This window comes from Dermacentor albipictus, chromosome 1 (genome assembly GCF_038994185.2).
Source record: "Dermacentor albipictus isolate Rhodes 1998 colony chromosome 1, USDA_Dalb.pri_finalv2, whole genome shotgun sequence".
Classification (NCBI taxonomy): Eukaryota; Metazoa; Arthropoda; class Arachnida; order Ixodida; family Ixodidae; genus Dermacentor; species Dermacentor albipictus.
In genome coordinates, this window is record NC_091821.1 from 4,814,759 (window position 1) to 4,832,841 (window position 18,083).

Below are 18,083 nucleotides of genomic sequence, written 5' to 3' on the forward strand. Positions count from 1 at the left end.
CAGTGCTACTAGCGGACAATGCAAAACAGGCACGTGTCGCAATGCAGCGACAAATTTAGGCCTTATACAAATCGGGAATTCTGATCTTTGAGACTAATAATTACGTGATGTCAATTTAACGGGAAGGCATACCCATAGTGAAGCAATATGAATACCTCGTCGTATACATAAACGAAGGGAAGACTTACTCAAGTACTCAACAAGATAATCTCAAAACAAAGGGCAAGTGGAATGCAGAAATAATGAAACATAAAGCACTTCGGGGCCACAATAAATATGAGCTGGTGCCTGAAGTCTGGAAAGGAGTAATGGTGCTAGCGTTAACGTTCACAAATGTCATTCTCTGCCTAAAATTGCATATACTGTCGAGGTTGGGAGTTAAAGAGAGCGATAGGCCGGTTGGCTTTGGGAGCCCACGGTAAAACCACAAATGAAGCAGTGCAGGGTGACATGCGTTGGGCCTCTTTTGAAGTCACAGAAGCGCATAGCAGAATTAGTTCTGAACAAAGACTAAGGAAATATGGATAAAAAGAAACGGGCGGTTTTAAGTGCCCAAGTATATGTACCTGAAAAGCGCGGACAGAGAATGGAGCAAGAGGTCAAGAACGTTGGCAACCAAGTGCAGGGTGATGGAAAGCGTAAAAAGACAACCAATAATATAATATAATATTTGGGGTTTTACGTGCCAAAACCACTTTCTGATTATGAGGCACGCCGTAGTGGAGGACTCCGGAAATTTCGACCACCTGGGGTTCTTTAACGTGCACCTAAATCTAAGCACACGGGTGTTTTCGCATTTCGCCTCCATCGAAATGCGGCCGCCGTGGCCGGGATTCGATCCCGCGACCTCGTGCTCAGCAGCCCAACACCATAGCCACTGAGCAACCACGGCGGGTAAAAAGACAACCAGGAGTCATCAGAAGGAAAGTGGGAGAAACAAAGACAGTGAACTGAATGCAAAGAACGGAAATGAAAAATACCTTGGAGATTTACAAGAATTAGAAAAAAATTAGAAGGGAAAATCTGCACGAAGGGAAGTGCCTTGCTATTTAAGGCTCGAGCTCTTTGCCTAAGGACAAAACTATACCGGAGAAAATATTCGCAACTAGATGAGGTATGTGTATGCTGCAGCAAAACTCCGGAGACCCCTCAGCACATCCTAATGGAATGCGAAGGCATACATCCAGTGAGGTCCGTAGATAACGTACACCTTCCTGAAGCGCTGGATTTAAAGGGAAGCTGAAACACTTTTGGGAAAAAATGAGTTCTCTGCGGCATTCTACAGTTTTGAGTCCCCTGAACACGAATATCTGGTTCAAAAAGGCCGGAAACAAGCGCAAGCGGCTGTTTTTTTCATGAAAACGCGCACCAGCGCCTCAGGGCATCGCGCGAACGCCGCTGTTGTCCGTGATTGGTCGGAGCTGTTGTGACGTCATTCGCAGCAGTCGCCGGTCGGCGCCGCCGTTTCAGAGCGTAGCACGCTGTTCTGTTCTGGCATAGAGAAAGGGAATTCAATCCCTTTCTCTATGGTTCTGGCTTCATAGCTGAGTTGTAAGCATTATGGAACGTTCTCGCTGTCTCGGACAGCTTGTATTTTCGCCGTACATGTCCGAACCGACAGCCGATACGGAAAGCGATGGCGGCAACGGCGGCAACGACGATGTTGAGTGTGCCAAAAGCGGGAGCGATGTGTGCACCTTCTCGCGCGTTGGAAATCTTAGCTGGTACGCATGTTGTTGTTGTTTTTTTCATGTAGCTGCACGTTCCAATGACGGGAGAAAACATGCGCTAAAGTGTCACTGGGAACTTGCTGCTGGAAGAATGCCGAAGCACTAACTTTTCATTAGATTGTAAACACGGGTGCAATTCCGCAATGTCAAGCACCTTGCCGCTGCTTGTGTGAAGTCCCGTGGTTTTTTGAGTGTTGATACACGATCGCGAACATAAGTGCCGCGTTTCAAATCGCGCACATGCAGTGCTGCGAGGTACAGCCATGGAAGTTGCTTATCATACACATCCAGAGATGGCCAGAGGTATTATATGTGCCATATTCATACTATGGTTCGACGACTTTGCGATTGTGGCTCAATCAAGAATTGGTATGCGTGCTCCATGCTAGTGTTGACATAAAGATATGAGGCAGTTTTTGCACCGCCGTGTGGTAAACACGATAACTGCAACCGTACGTCGAATGTCACTAGGAAAGCCTATACTCCATTTCATACCTCAGGTGCAACGCTGTGGAAGCTACGCACGAAGTCCGGTCACCAAAATTTATTACTGCGCGCGTTTCCGTCTATGCTTCGCAGCGTGCCAGCGGCGTTTGCTCGCGCGAGCATGCACGTGAAGCTGCCGCGACGGGCTGCAATTAAAAAATACCGAAAAAAAATTGATTTAAAAGAAGTGTTAGCAGCCGTATAAGTACACGGATTGTTTCTATGGGTAAATTCTTTTTTTTTTCATTCAGAACTGAGCTTATATATGAAAAAGTTTCTCAAAAATCGGTTCAAGAAACACCGAACTTTTTTTAAGTACGAACGCAGCCACTGCAATAAGTATCTCAAGCCTCCACAGCGTTGCACCTGATATATGAAACGGAGTATAGCAACGCTAGCAACAACGCGTTTCCGCATTTGTCGTAAGGCTATCCGGCTATGCGGAAATGGTCCGAGCACAGCACAGTTGATTTCGTCGGCACGAACTTATCTCTCCTCACCGCACTGCGCTGCAAGCTTCTTGTCCTTCGGGAACCTGTGAAACACCACATCGTCGCACCTGTGTTCGCGCAGCCGAATGCTGCACAGAACGACGGCATGTTGGGCGCCCTTGGCTGTAGGCACTCACGCAGCACAGAAGGAAAGAACAGTTTACGAAAATCGCAAAAGAAAACAAACGTGAGCGGCGGCGGCGGCGGCGGCGGCGGCAAATCTCTCGTAGCGTCGTTCAGTAAAGCGCAGGACGGAAAGAGGCATGCCAGCACATGCCAGCACGCCGGTCCGGCAGCTCGGTCCCCGCGAGTGACGTCACTCTCGCCGGTTCTCTCCTCTGGCAACCACCTCACCCGGCGCTCCGGGAAGCGATGGGGGCGTGTCCGCGAGGGTGATTTAGAAAGCGATTTCCGCCCCTTATATTAATAAAACGAAGAAAAAAATTTCGGAACCGTAAATTATTAGGTCTGTTCTTCCCAATCCCAGCAAATCATGGAAATTGAAAACCGTTTCAGCTTCCCTTTAAAGTGGACGGAAGCACGAACCAGTCAGCAGTCGAGATAAGCTAGAGACGTTTAAAGTATTGGTGGGAAAAAATGAAGCGAAGACATTAATACGACCGGATCTGTTACAGACACAAGTAGCGGTACAAGGTAGATACAGAAGTTTTGATGAAGAGAAAAAGATTAAACACATGTATAGAAAAAATTCTATAATGAAAAGTATTACAACATACCTGATATTAGAAGAAGCCAACAAAGACACTAAGGACGACACAAGGGAAATTACTTGTACTTACTGATTGTAAATAAAGAAGTTATAAATAAATTATATTGAAAGTGGATGAAAAACAACTTGCCGCAGGTGTGGAACGATCCCACGTCTTTCGCATTACGCGTGCGATGCGCTACCAATTGAGCTACCGCGGCGCCGTTTCCCCATCCACTTTCCGGGGTATTTATGTGTTGCTACTAGAACTAACCCTGGGAGTGATAGCCAGCGCACCACTCACAAGCCGGGGACAACAACAACAACAATAATGCCTATATATACATAGATGCGTCGATTGAGGTAAAGCGCACCACAGCTTCGCTTCTCGTCCTTCTTCACAGAGCGGAGGGGCTGTTGAATTTTTTCACCTATTTCATCTCGATTCCACTGGGTCGATTCAAGTATGCATGGTTTAGTAGTGGGCCGGCAGGCAGTTCCAATCCATTCTTTAAACACCGTTTAGGCGAGCATGTTATAGCGACTTACATTTGCTCTTCGATGCAAGATGAGCCATTGTGTGTCGAGATAATGGAAAGACCAGTTTTTTTTTTTCTCGTATATTTTGTGAAACGTGCACGGAGCGAGAAAACAAATGTGACGCTTTCTTTACAAAGAGACGTCGAAAGTATATTAAGACAGACTCAAGCGTGCGGGGCAAGCCAACTGCACTCGACGAAAACTTCTAGCATGCCTTACCTTCCATATCTCACACAAATATCACAAATCCTCCCAAATACAAGGGACATGCTGCAGCTGTGAACACGTTAGACTTTCAATAGCAATTTTTTGCAAAATTTTCTTGCATGTTATTTTTCGTTCTGTACCTCTACGGTTCTACCTGTATAACATATTTCCTCCTGCATGAGCCTGATACGGCTTACAGTATGAAGCCAAAAAAAAAAGAGATACTACATTAAAACATTGTTAAGCCATGATGACTGCGTGGTTAACGCCCTATTATCATGCGTGTTCCATGAAACATAATCAGTAACGTAAACCAGCGAGTTATCTTACAAAAAAATTACCCGACTATTACGATGCTCCCTAATGCGACATGCAGCTCTATACTTGTTTTCGTTTCGCAATATATTGGCTGGCGCAGACAATCGAATGGTCGTCCCGTTGCAAACGGAGCCAGCACTGCCTCGCCAATCTGGAGATAGCGTGGTGCCGGCGCTTGGGAGCTATTCGCAGCAGACGACGCGCGCTACTCTGGCGCCATCTCGTAGCCACCGTCGCCGCACTTCTCACGCCATACCCTCCGCTTTCCTCCTCTCTGGCCACTTTTTTCATCCCCCGCTGCGCGCGGCGTTCGCCCCAAGGAGGTTATGTACAAAAACTTCTGCAATGGCTGCCGCTGCGACCGCTTACGGGAGCGATTAAAGCCATCGGCGGCCATATTACCGGGGGCAAAAGAGAGCGGGTCCAGCATATAGACAGCCGCGGAATACGCGCGGCACTCGAGTGTGTTTTGGGTTCTCCGATCAAAAGATGCACGATAAATATTTATCTGCCAATTATTTTACTTGCGGTGAGGCACTTTAGTTACAGTAATGTATGATACAATTACGTTTTGTGAGCATGAAATCGTTTTGATGATTAACTTCGTTCAATGCGTAAGCAACCTTTGACGAGTTCCCCAGCTCCGTCATGTGAAAAGTGTTGTGCCTCGTACCTGCACGAGAATTATCAATTTTCCAAGACATTTATTCGTTATGCTCGTGTAAATGTAGATGATTGGTAGTTTTATAAGCCAGCAGAAAGAGTTTGCATCAACGAAATAATTGGAGATAATGACCATAGGGATACATAAGGCTCCATAGGAAATACATGAGAAAACCTATAGTAGGAGTGGGCTGACTGAAATTTGAGGATGGGCTAACTGAAATTTGGGGGTGGGCCAAATTGCAATTCGGGGTGGATGAACTGAAATTTGGGGGTGGGCAACCTGAACTTTCGGGGTGGGCCAACTTCATATTCGTATGTGGGCCAACGTGAAATTTGGGAGTAGGCCAACTTGACCAGTGGCGTAGCAACAGGGGGGGCCGGGGGGCCGTGGGCCCCGGGTGCAAGGGGCCAGTGAGGAGGGGGGGGGTGTCATATACGTCTGAAGACACCCGAAAATTGTCGATATACTCGCCTTCCTCGAATACACCCGAGGGGGGGGGGGGGGGGGTGACAGAAGAGCTAAGGGCCCCGGGTGCCAGACGACCTAGCTACGCCACTGAACTTGACATTTGGGGTTGGGCCAACTTGACATTTGTTGGTGGCCCAACTTAATTTAGCAGTGGGCCAATTTGAATTTTAGGGTGGACCAACTTGAAATTTGGTGTTGGCCAACTTAAATTTGGGAGTAGGTCAGCTTGAAATTTGGACGCGGGCCAACTTAATATTAAGTTGGGGTTCGCCAACTTGAAATTTGCAGGTGGGCGAACCTGAAATTTAGGGGTGGCCAACCCCCAAATTTCAAGTTGGCGAACGCCGAATTTCAGTTGGCTTATCTCTGCTATAAGCTTCCCGATGCATTTTCTATGGAGCCCTATGTATCCCGAGGGTATTCTCTCTGATAAACTTTTTATTACTTCAATTTGTTTCTAATCGCTTATAAAACTAACGATAATCTACATTTACACTATTATAACGATTATATGTCTTTGCAAATTACGCATGCTCTGGAAAAGCATGCCCCAATCATTAAATACCATTTCAAGAGCAGCGCGGCAGCACACTCCGGGCACTGCTACGACGACTAACCACAGCAGCACAGGTTTTTTGCCCCGAGAAAGATGGTGGAGACTAGTTTCGCTTTCGGGGAGCCACCTCCACTCTAGAAATGTTAGTATATACCCTGCTTGGTTTGGCCTCATCTTTCGCTGCGCTCGTTCGCTCGCCGCCCTAAGTTGCGCTCTAAAATTCACCGCGACGATTACGATACTCCCAAATGCGAAATGCGATATATTGGCTGGTGCGGACAATCCCCTGCGGCACGCGAGCCAAGTGGGCCGCGACGTAATCGTGTCACGTGCTCGAGGGTGTCACGTGCGCAAAGGTCCACACATGTCCCGTGCCATTGTAACGCATCATGTACCAGGCAAAACTCCATGCCATTAATCAGACGCCTATATTCCGCTGCGCAAGGAATTGCCTGTGCACGCCTCGTACCTTCACCAGCGCCACAAACGACTTGTGAGATGGAGTTAGAATGGCCTTTGTCAGTGGTGGAAGCCGATTACGCAGGCGGAGTTTTTCGCATTACAAAATATTTCGCCATCAGGATAACTAGCTGGAACACAGGAGGAAGTAAATTGAAGGTGACGCAGATGTTCACAGCCAAACACACTTAATTGGGTCGCGCAAGTCCTGTGAGATTCGTTACTTAGGAGAGACGCGTAATGATATCGTGCGCAGAAAGCTTGGCTTCTGCTACTTGAAGCTGTGGTCTTACTTTCAAGCTTCTCACTCATCATGGCCTGTTGGAAAAGGTCAACTGCCTGAATGCTGACAACTGGTCTCTTCGTCGTACATAATTGGTCGCACTCAGAAATTTGCTTCACTCCAAAAAACAAGGATTTGGCGGCATTCAAAATGAGTCGATCTTTAAGTCACTGTGGTCTGCATGTAAGGACACAGTACGACTTCTCTTGTGTCAGACTAGGAACACTCAGGTGTTGGTTAATACAACAGAGAGCTTCCTACAAAAACTGCTAGAGGGAACTCTGCCACTACTGTCTACAACAGCTGCAAGTATAGCGCTTCAGCCACCATGGAATTAATGATGGTTAGTAGTTGCCTAAACATGGTCTCTCTGGCTTCAAACGGCTTTTTAAGTATCCTAGGGAAAATTCCAATAGAAATATCTGTTGGTCTTACAAGAAATATGTAGGTCCAACAGGAAAACCTACAGGCCCCGTAGGAGAATGTGCAGCTGCCATAGCAAAGTGCACAGGTCCGATAAAGATTTTTGCCAGTCTTGTATCACGGCAATACAGTGTTCTACAAGACAAATAACATGCTTTATGGATCCCAATTGAAGCAATAGAAGTAGTGATATAAACTTGTATTGGACAAATAAAATGATTTACACGTCCCACTAGATGCAATAAAAGAAGTGATCGTGATATAAATTTTTATTGGTACTATTATTGCCTGGCGAAAAGTCGACCAAGCAGACATGCCAAACGTCGAGAACGAAGGAAGAAAAGGCGTCGCTTTAATAAAGCGATTATGCATTCCAAGCGGTTCATTTGTTGCAGCGAGGATATTTAGGCACCATTTGTTATTTCACTGCGTAATTTCGTGAAGATCAGAGCTGGCCCCCAGCACATCTGTATAGATCGGGCGCTATATATATATCTATATATATGCAACGATTGTTTGTACAAGCGCTGTCCTGTGTGCGAGCTTTTCGGCAAGCAACCACGATCAGCAAATCCGGGGCAGAAATATTCGCTTTAGAATGAACAATTAGTGCACCTTCGTAGAACAAACAACTTTGGTACAAGGCGCTCGTACCTACACCAATACACCTGTAAGCTATTAAACAAATACGGGCTATCAGATTTACCAGTGTATCAGGCGTATTATTTGGTAGTCCAATAGACCAGTATAGGCTTTCAGTTTTATTAATGTATCAGGTCCATTACATAACACAATAGAACAAGCTATCAGCTTGTTCACATGTTCACGAACAGGCTATCAGCTTTATTGGTGTATTAGGTTTATAGTATCGTAATCCAATAAGATGAAACCTATAGAACCCAATAAAATGTGTCTATTAGAATTTTACAGCGAAGGACTAGCTTGTCTGTAGGCGCTCGTGCCACCCCTGCTCGTCGTCTCCAGATGGCACCGCCCATTGCTTAAGGGGGTATGAGTCATTCATTGGCAAAAGGAAACTGTTATCATCGTCAACTATCATCATCAGCAATTGCGCGAGCATCGTCGCCTTCTTCCACAGCTGGCTCCGTTGCCGCTCATCATTCCAGCGTAGAATTTCATCTGTCTTCTGTCGCCGTAATGGGGAGGCCGCCTGAAAATATTTCTTGTGGTTTGCAGACTGATCCTTTTCAACAAAAGATTGGGTTTTCAAGGAGTCCTTGGCCACCCCTCGGGCTTGGTGAAGAAAAAAAAAGCAGTCCGTGGATAGCATACGCTGCGCTGAGCAGCCGAGCACAATTTTGGCAATCGTGCGCGGCAGCGCCAAGTCGCCCTTTGCTCAAAATTCTTTACCTACTTCGTCGTACACGCACGAACGACCAGCGCGCCGGTGTTGGCCCACTCCAAAGCGAGGAGCACGCGTCCCGCAAGAGGAATAAATGGTGCGCTGTCGTGGGACCATATCGCGACGACGATCTCCCGTATCAGCATGCGGGGGTCAGCTCACTGCGAGTCCTTACAGAGTTTGTTCTCGGCACCTTTTAGCAGGTATGTGAACCATCGTTTGTTAGGATGCATATTTGTCCCGTGCAAACGGGTCGGACTAGGGTGGTTGCTTGGGCTAGTTGGTAATTCATGATCAAAAATAACGTACAGCGCAAAGGACAAGGACAGTGATAGACGACATACACAGCGCTGACTTCCAACAAGATTTTATTGCGTCGCCACATCATGTGTATATATACAAGAAGAGGCATGCGCAGAAAATATTCGACAGTCACAGGGGGTGTCCTAACAGCAAGTCATTGAACTAAGAACATGGTCACCAAAAAAATTAAGCATTACGATTACTATCTGTTTAGAAACGCGATTTCACCAGGGGTCAGCGCAATTGAGGGCGCACTAATGCACATACTGCCAAGTTTTCTGATGAAATCAGCTTCCACAATTTCCCTGGTGAGCTGCGAGCAGTGTCTCGCTAAAACTTGCGTATCTTCAAAGAATGGCACGCAGCCGCAGTCCCGGCAATGAATGCCCAAGTGGCCTTGTACAGTGTTGCGGACGTTGTTACAATGCTCTCTTAGTCGGTCGTTTAAGCACCTGCCCGTCTGTCCTACATATTTACTGCCGCAAGACAGGGGAATTTGGTAGACTACATTAGTTGTGCACGTCACAAACCGTTTTCTGTGCCCGACAGAACAACAACTCTGATACGATTTAGGCGCGTTTACACGCTTACAGAGCTTTGCCAATTTTTCCGGGGCTGAGAAAACGACTGTGATCCCTGCACGCTGCCCTATTTTCTTCAGCCTATGGGATACATCATGCACATATATGGCAGCACTGCAAACCTGCGTCTTTCAGCCCGCTGGTTCCCTGATTGAGCGGGATCATCACGTTTTGTGCGCCTCAGAAGCTCTTCCGCTATGGCTGAAATTAAGGCCATTGGGTAACCAGCCCAAGAAAGACGATCAACCTGAGCAGCAAGACTATGTTGCATCTGGTGCGGGCACGATTTATTGAGGCTGATATTATTGAGGCGCACCAGCGGGCTGAAAGACGCAGGTTTGCAGTGCTGCCATATGTGCATGATGTATCCCATAGGCTGAAGAAAATAGGGCAGCGTGCAGGGATCACAGTCGTTTTCTCAGCCCCGGAAAAATTGGCAAAGCTCTGTAAGCGTGTAAACGCGCCTAAATCGTATCAGAGTTGTTGTTCTGTCGGGCACAGAAAACGGTTTGTGACGTGCACAACTAATGTAGTCTACCAAATTCCCCTGTCTTGCGGCAGTAAATATGTAGGACAGACGGGCAGGTGCTTAAACGACCGACTAAGAGAGCATTGTAACAACGTCCGCAACACTGTACAAGGCCACTTGGGCATTCATTGCCGGGACTGCGGCTGCGTGCCATTCTTTGAAGATACGCAAGTTTTAGCGAGACACTGCTCACAGCTCACCAGGGAAATTGTGGAAGCTGATTTCATCAGAAAACTTGGCAGTATGTGCGTTAGTGCGCCCTCAATTGCGCTGACCCCTGGTGAAATCGCGTTTCTAAACAGATAGTAATCGTAATGCTTAATTTTTTTGGTGACCATGTTCTTAGTTCAATGACTTGCTGTTAGGACACCCCCTGTTACTGTCGAATATTTTCTGCGCATGCCTCTTCTTGTATATATACACATGATGTGGCGACGCAATAAAATCTTGTTGGAAGTCAGCGCTGTGTATGTCGTCTATCACTGTCCTTGTCCTTTGCGCTGTACGTTATTTTTGAAACGGGTCGGGTCGCGGTCATGCAAATTTTTCACTGTGGTTCTCCAAGCGGGGCCGTATGCGCAGATGTAGCACCTTGTTTACATAAAATCGGCTCACTTCTAACTTGCACAGTGGCGCGAGATTGCGCAAGACTTTTTTCGCCGTCGTATGTTAACCGCTTGGCCTTCAGGCGAACGACGAATGCGCCGGCCAAACTGTTGACATATTCGTGACGCGATTGACGCGATTTGTGACGGTGCTTCAGGAAGCACGCCGCATTCGCACATATGTATAGTATGCGTTCGTAATCACGAAAGAGGGCGAATAAAATAACAGAAGGAAGATAATCGTCGCGACATCACGTTTCTTTACAGTAATTGAGGTTGCTCGTTGCGGTGGAGGTTCGATCAGGTAGACGGTCGTATTAACGCCACATTCCGGTGTTACATACTGCGCCGAGATAGCAAACGGATACTTTCATTCTACACGTCTACTCTTGTTATCTGCACGTGTTGTCGACGGTCATGCCAGATGCGGGCCTTAAAGACACTTTGAATGCCAGCACGTATTAGGGGGTGCTCAAGCGAACTTTGTGGAGTTGGGTGCGGTGGTTGCACAATACTCGGCTCCTTACTTGTTTGCGTCACAGTTTATTGCTACCCCTGTGTTCTCGACAGCCCAGACACAGCGAGAAGAAAGTTGTTTGAAGAAAAGATTAAGGAACTGACGGGTGCTGCCCATTGAAAACTTGAGCTTTCACTTGGGCAGCTCCGCATGCGAGGTGCTTGATAAATTTTGTCCCCGACCTGGAGGGTAGATCAAACACCACTTTGTGCCCATTTGACCCGCCGGCGACATCAGAGAGAAGGGGAGGATAACACGAGAGACAGGGAGAGGGATGAATTGATGACAAACTTTTGTTTATTCGACATGCCGGCAACAAGCAGTAGACAGGGCCATGACAGGCAAGTAGGAGCGGGGATGAAAGCTAGAGTGTGTGGGGAGGGCTGAAACTCTGGAAGGGCTCCAACCTCCTTGCACCTTCCCCCTCCCCCCGGTATCGGAGTCCCTGCTTTAGAGTTATGCAACGCTCTGAGCTCACGCACCAATTGACGCCACTCCATATGTTAAACACATCGAACAAAAACATTTTAACCATATACGACTTCCATATAAACTTCGAAAAAAATTGCTGGCGCTCCCGTAAAAGAGAGTAGATGTAAGCATGAAATTGCAACACCGGCAAAGCACGTGGGTTGGAGATGATGCTAGCCACAATTTTAAAATGGATGTAGTGCATGTTCGCAACGGAACACCGCACCATGCCATATTGTGCACTTGTTCATACGGGCGCTGTCCAGCTGGAAGGAGAAAACCAGCTGAAGGAGGCCCAATAGGCAGCGAAAGATGCCAGGGAGACAGAGCGCACTGGCCAGCTAGAAGATTAAAAAAAGCCTGAAGGTGCGTGGCACCATCTGACGAGGAAACGCAAAACCCGCGCCGCAGAACTCACGGACCGCTGGCGTTCAAAAGAGCGCAGGCAACCCTGTTTCAGCGACAAAAGATGACAATGGTGCTCTGTATCTGCCTTTTCAACGTCGCTATTATAAATGGCAAATAAAACTTCAGCGTACTAGAAGTTACAGCTTGAGTGATATTGTGAACAAACATTATAGGGAACAACTCGGAAGCAATATGTTTTTTAACTTGTTTGTTTGGGCAGTAACTTGCCTATGTAATGCGGTACTGTAAAAAGTGTTGGGTGCCAGAGACCCGGATGATCTCGTTTTGTTCTCGCAACTTTCCCGCATAACGGCTCTGGCTTTTGGCTCAAGGTCACTTGAAGGTGGCCGATAACGGGCACTAAGAGCACTTCACGCTTACAATTACAGAAAGCGTTCCGAGTCTCTAGTGTGGCTACTACGCTTATATGACATAACTATATGGCTTCACTGCGGTAAGGAGCGTGCGAGAACACGGTCCCCAGTCATGAAGGCTCCCTTCACTGCAATCTCAAGTGGCGCCACCGCGCACCTTCACACTCCCACGTGACTACAGCGTGCTAGATAGGAGGCAGTGTGGTCAGGGGCGGCACGCGCCATGCATTGCCGTGAGGCGGAAAGTGGGGAAAGGTCCGGCACTTGGAGGCCAGCCCATGCGACAGCAGCGCCGCCGCCAACATCCGTGGCATAGGGTTTCCCGTCGATCTGCTGTCGTCAGTTGTGCTGGTTGTGCGCCTAGCGTGTGCGTCGAGCTTTGTGTTGTTCGTTACTTTAATGTAGTTTGTGTAGTTCACACGGCGCACTCGTTTAAAGGCTTGTTTTTGTCTGAGGTGTTTCAGTTTGAATTATACAGAGCGCTTGTCGCTGCAATATTTCGTATAACTTACGGCATGATTCGCTTGCATAACTGTCGTTATGTACATAAGGGTTGAAAATCTGCGGGCTGATATTTTAACGCACTCCTGCTACTCGATATCGCAGCCAATGCCTTTCTTGCTCGCTAAATTTAGCGGGCTACGTCAATGAGGAAAATCGGAAGCCGTTCAGCGCCTATGTTTGCAAACAGTGAAAGGGTCTATACTTCCAGTTGCATGTAAGTGCGCAATCTCGATCTACTTTAAGTAAGCATACCTGCAAGATTCAAATTCTTACGAAATTATGGTGATATCGGCTTTCATTCCTCACCACACAGACCACAATGTGCACCACCCTGGTTTGTATTTCCCGCCAACATGCTATCAGGTGAAGTGGAAGCACGAACCAAAGAAGTGCAATGGTGGGACTCAAATTCAAAAAATTAATTTTCTCAGTGAAAACGCAAATTACTTTGATAAAAATGTCTATGGCGAAAGTTGTTCTTCTCACTGATACCGCTCTTCTGCTTATTTTTTTATGGACCACCTTAGTGTGTTATTAACCTCTAAACATGGGCCAAAATAGCGTTTTTGCCAAATTCAGGCTTTTATTTTGCAGCCTGTGAGCATCACATAGGCGAAAATAAAGCTTTAGGAGATGGTAAGCTTTAGTGGCAGTTCTATAAAAGCTATTCCAGGTTTCTTCCCCTGACGTTTTTTCGTGAAAAATTTCGGAAAAACGCTATAATTTGCGCATTTTCACCTCGGTGCTAAGGAGTAAAAAACACGAAGCTATTTTGTGAAACTCTTTTGCAATGAAAGAACAATGTTCAGACAACGCAAAACCCTAAACTTTGAGATAATGCGCAAAACGGTCAATTTCTGGCGAATTTTTTTCGCACCTGGTTTTTCATCTATTCGTGAAATTCAAATGGTGCTCACGTGGCCAAAATTTTTGTGCCGCTCAAAATATTGTGCAGAAATACTGTTCAAATAGTGCTACGCGTAAATTTTTCGTAATTTTGTTAGAGAAATTATTTTTCTCGAGCGCCACGGTTGGGATAGTTGGCGTGGCCCTGTGTTTGGCACTTCTTAGACCCTATCACACAATATTCCACCACGGAGGACCTTTATTTAAGCTACAAACATGACAAGCGGCGCAACGAGCCGTCGTTGTGTCTGGGGGCGCCTCTGGGCACACTAGCCCTACGCTAGCTCACAGTCATACAGTTTCATACAATAATTACAGAGGGAACTCTGGCGCTAGTGTCTACGGGGGCTACAATGGGAGCGGTTGTACCAGCATGGGAAGTACGTGGATTTGCCTAAACGTCGTCCTTTTGGCTTCAAACGACTTTGTAAACTCGTCATTTTCAACAATGTACTGCGTAGTATATAATTAAATAAACATCATTAAAATTGACCGACGGCAGGATCTTCGAACACGGGAAGTCTAGCACAGAAGCCTGATATTGCATGCATCGACAAGCGAACGAAACGCCCCTATGAATTTATCGCGGGCGTGCCTTGAGACGCTTGGCGCATTTCGATTTGGCCACCTGGACATGCTCAATCGTTGTAATTAATAGCAATTGTGCGTGTTCGCGGCGTCTTCTGCACTTGGAAGAGTATAGGCTGCGCTGAAATTTACGACAATGAGATTTATATAGCGTAGCATACAAAGCCCCACGAACGTCTGAATCCACAAGCACGAAGATCAGACAAATCCGTGTACTTCCCGTCATTCCCATGGTGGTACAGCGACTGCAGCGCCAGAGTTCCCTCTAGTAATTATTGTGTGAAACTCTATGGATACGGCTGCTATAACTCTAGAGTAAAAGATGAGTGACAAACATGGAGGAAGGGAAAAGATAGGCGGGAGCATACCGCAATGCGATTGAAGCCAAACCTGGTGGCCCAACATGTGATGTGATGGTTGGTTTTAGTGTTCTGCAGGCAGGGCCACGGCAGGGCAGCTGAACAAGCGCGCACCAAATACTCGCATAGCTACTCGAACCAAATGTCTCAGCAAATCTCGAGCTGCGTGATCTCGACAAAGAGATCAAGTGCTGAGCCGCCACTGTGAGTTCAAGGAGCGTTTCGCTTGCCAAGGCTGGCTGCGTGACGTAATGCTCCCTCCTATATTTTTCCATGGCGACAAAAGTGGCAACCGCAAAGGCGTAGCCAGGTTGCTAGGATTCATTTTTTGTAACGCTAAAATATTCAGAATATTATGCCAAAACAAGCACTCATACGTAACCCATTTGTATGGACAACGTGTCCAGTTTATTCCGTAAATGTAACTTAGAAGGGCACAGTCACGTGACCCAGCTGCCTGGCACTGTCGGAGATTTCAGCTCTAGCCACCTAAATACTGTGACCGGAAGCCAACCTCCTGGCTGCCATCGTCTGCTGGTAGCAGCGGATTCATCAGCGTGGCGTGAGAAATACAGCAATGGTGGTCCAGACAGCCTATGATCCGGAGCAATCTTTTGAGCAGGAAAAAATTCGCTCTGGCGCAATTGAAGAGCAGTTTCGGACTAGAAAAAATTGTCTTTTTGGAACACTTGGAGTAGTACAGCAGTAATCCGTAGCCATTTGGCGAAGCTTGTTATTACTGTGCAATCAGTGAGTGCTGAGCAATAGCGAAGCAAGACAAAGCCGACAGCGACCAATTAATAAGCCTGTCTCGTACGGTATGTTGCAAACATTTGGGTAGGCAAGGAACTTAATTTTGTAAACAATTAAACAAATTGTGTACGCCAACGAGAACAAAGGTATGTGCCTTGGTGCAAGGCAGACATAAAATTACAAATGAGCCAGCACAATGTGCGCCGTCAGGCAAATGGCAAACGTCTTATGTGCCTTACAAATGACAGACGTGCTTTGATATGCTTTGCCGCATTAGACAAATTGTGTATTACGCCCAATAACAATGCTAGGAGCTCGACAAGGCTATGCGTCTATGAACGGCTCCAAGATGAGATGCCTTAGTGCGGTGTGTCGCAAAGATGGTGATGGCGACGGAAAATAACGTTCGTACCATCCCGTACACTTGCGTTCGTTGTGAGGCGATTTGTCGGCTTCCTGCGTGACCTCTGCGAATAGATACAAGTCGATATGGCGTAAAACTTTTCTCGTCGATAGCCAACCGATCTTTCCAGGTAATACCGATTAGACCTAACGGCCAAGGCGGTGTGCCATTGCGAAAATTGGCTGTAGGCCCCGTGTGACCGACAAGCTTTCCATAAGCCGTCGCGGAAAGCTTGCCGCTAATATGTTTATAAGTAGCTAACCGGTGATCGTTTCCGAGATCATGCATCCGTGTTTTTTTATAACCACCGAAGCGGGCAACTACTGCAATCGCGCACAGAAGTTCGCAGATTGACAGAAGGTTCCGAACTGCATGTGAAAACGCGTGAATCTGAGTGCATGAACACGCATGCGATACACGATCTGTGTGCCTTCCAGTAGAAAATCGGTCTTTGCATATAGGCGCTGCTCTCGTCGGCGTCGGGTATAGGAATTGTATTGGAGTTGACGACCCGGACGCGTGTTTCTATTTCCTCCCAAGCCCAGCGCTCGATCGCTGCACCGCCATGCGGCGCCCGCACGTACTACATTTCTAGGTACTTTTTCGCCGAAGTGCCATGGCACGCGCCCTAGATGTATTTGGTTTTGCGTCCCTGGCTGTGCCAGGGCGCGCGGTGTGTTCGGGCCAGCACGCATTCGCAGAGTTTAGGCGGTGTAGGTAAATTTTAATTCTGAATGCTTAAGCAATAACACGACCGCTTTCGAGATAGCAGTAGCGAACGAATTTGCCTTTGCGCTGCCTTCCGCTTCAACGGCAACGAAGCGGCGAAAACACAGGGCTGGCGTTGCTCTCAGTTAACGCCTCATTCTGCAACTTTCGCAGATCGCTTTGAAGTTAAGCGGATCCGCGTCTCTTCAATATTATGTAAGCGGCAAGAACACAGCGCGCGAAGCTATGAGCTGTTGGCACTGTTTTGTGGGCATCGCAGATCGCTTTCAAGCGGCGTCTCACGCGGCACTGATATAAGAAGCCGCCGCCTGAGTACGTTCTTGGCTCACTAATAGAGAATTTTAGGGCGTCCAGTATTCCGGCAAGCGCGGGCGGTTTGCCGGGTGAACGGGGGCGCAAACGTCAGCGGCCAGATTAATGGCGCCAGCTGTTGGCGCAAAGCTCAACCACACAAACACGGAGCCAATTGCTATATTCTGCTGAGCTACTGGTGTAAATTTTGGACAGCGGCGTAAACGTGTGGACAATTATGCCACTGCGAAAAATTTGCACGAGCAGCGAAGCAGAATATAGTAGCTTACTGCAATTTTAGCTCTGTGTTTGTCTGGTTGAGCTCTACGCCACCAAGGCGGCTGCACCGCGCCGGCCGCTCACGTTGCTCCCGCCCATCCGGCAATCCGCCCAAACCACCCCCATTTGCCGGAATACCGGACACACTAAAAGTCTCCAATGGCTTCACGCGGATGAATAAGGTGCTGAAGAGCGATAACGGCTTATAAAATGATCGGAACGGTCATCAGCGCACCTCGGGCCTCCACCTGCAGTACTTTGCTTGCGTCATCAATGCTCCTTGCGCCGACGTCGGCACCAGTTCGTGTCGCCACTGAGCTGTCGTTGGTAATGGCCTAATTAAATTACATAACATTGGTGATGACACCGGGCTGCGCGGAGATGAGCTAGTGCCACAATGCTTACGCATAGTCGGACTCCCAGAGGAGTTTCTGCGGTTTTTTTTTTGTACCTGGACGTTTAGTATGCGTCGTGTATGGCGCCAGCGCATTGCTATTGTTTCTTCTGGAAGAGATATAGTGATGTCAATAAGGAAAGGAAGCTTGAGCGCAGCGATGACGTGGCTGGTGGTGCGAGAATTAAACCCTCCATGCCCCACGATTATCCCAGCTTTTCTAGATCGAAGCGCCTCGCACACCACGACTAACTTCTTATCACATCCCTTTATCCCCTTATCCAAACTGAAAAATTTCGTCCAGTGTTGCGTCAGCTTCCGCACGCAACTCTTATTTCGAAACAGCCTAGGCGGCTTGTTTTGAAAAAACTATTTTCTCTTAGTGACAG

The 18,083-nt window shown here is 47.4% G+C and overlaps 1 protein-coding gene across 1 annotated transcript in view; it reads left to right on the top strand.

Moving 5' to 3' along the window:
* The window catches only part of LOC135919107 (protein obstructor-E-like), a 43,532-nt gene that overhangs the window by 19,142 nt on the left and 6,307 nt on the right, over positions 1-18,083 (top strand). The window lies entirely within an intron of this gene.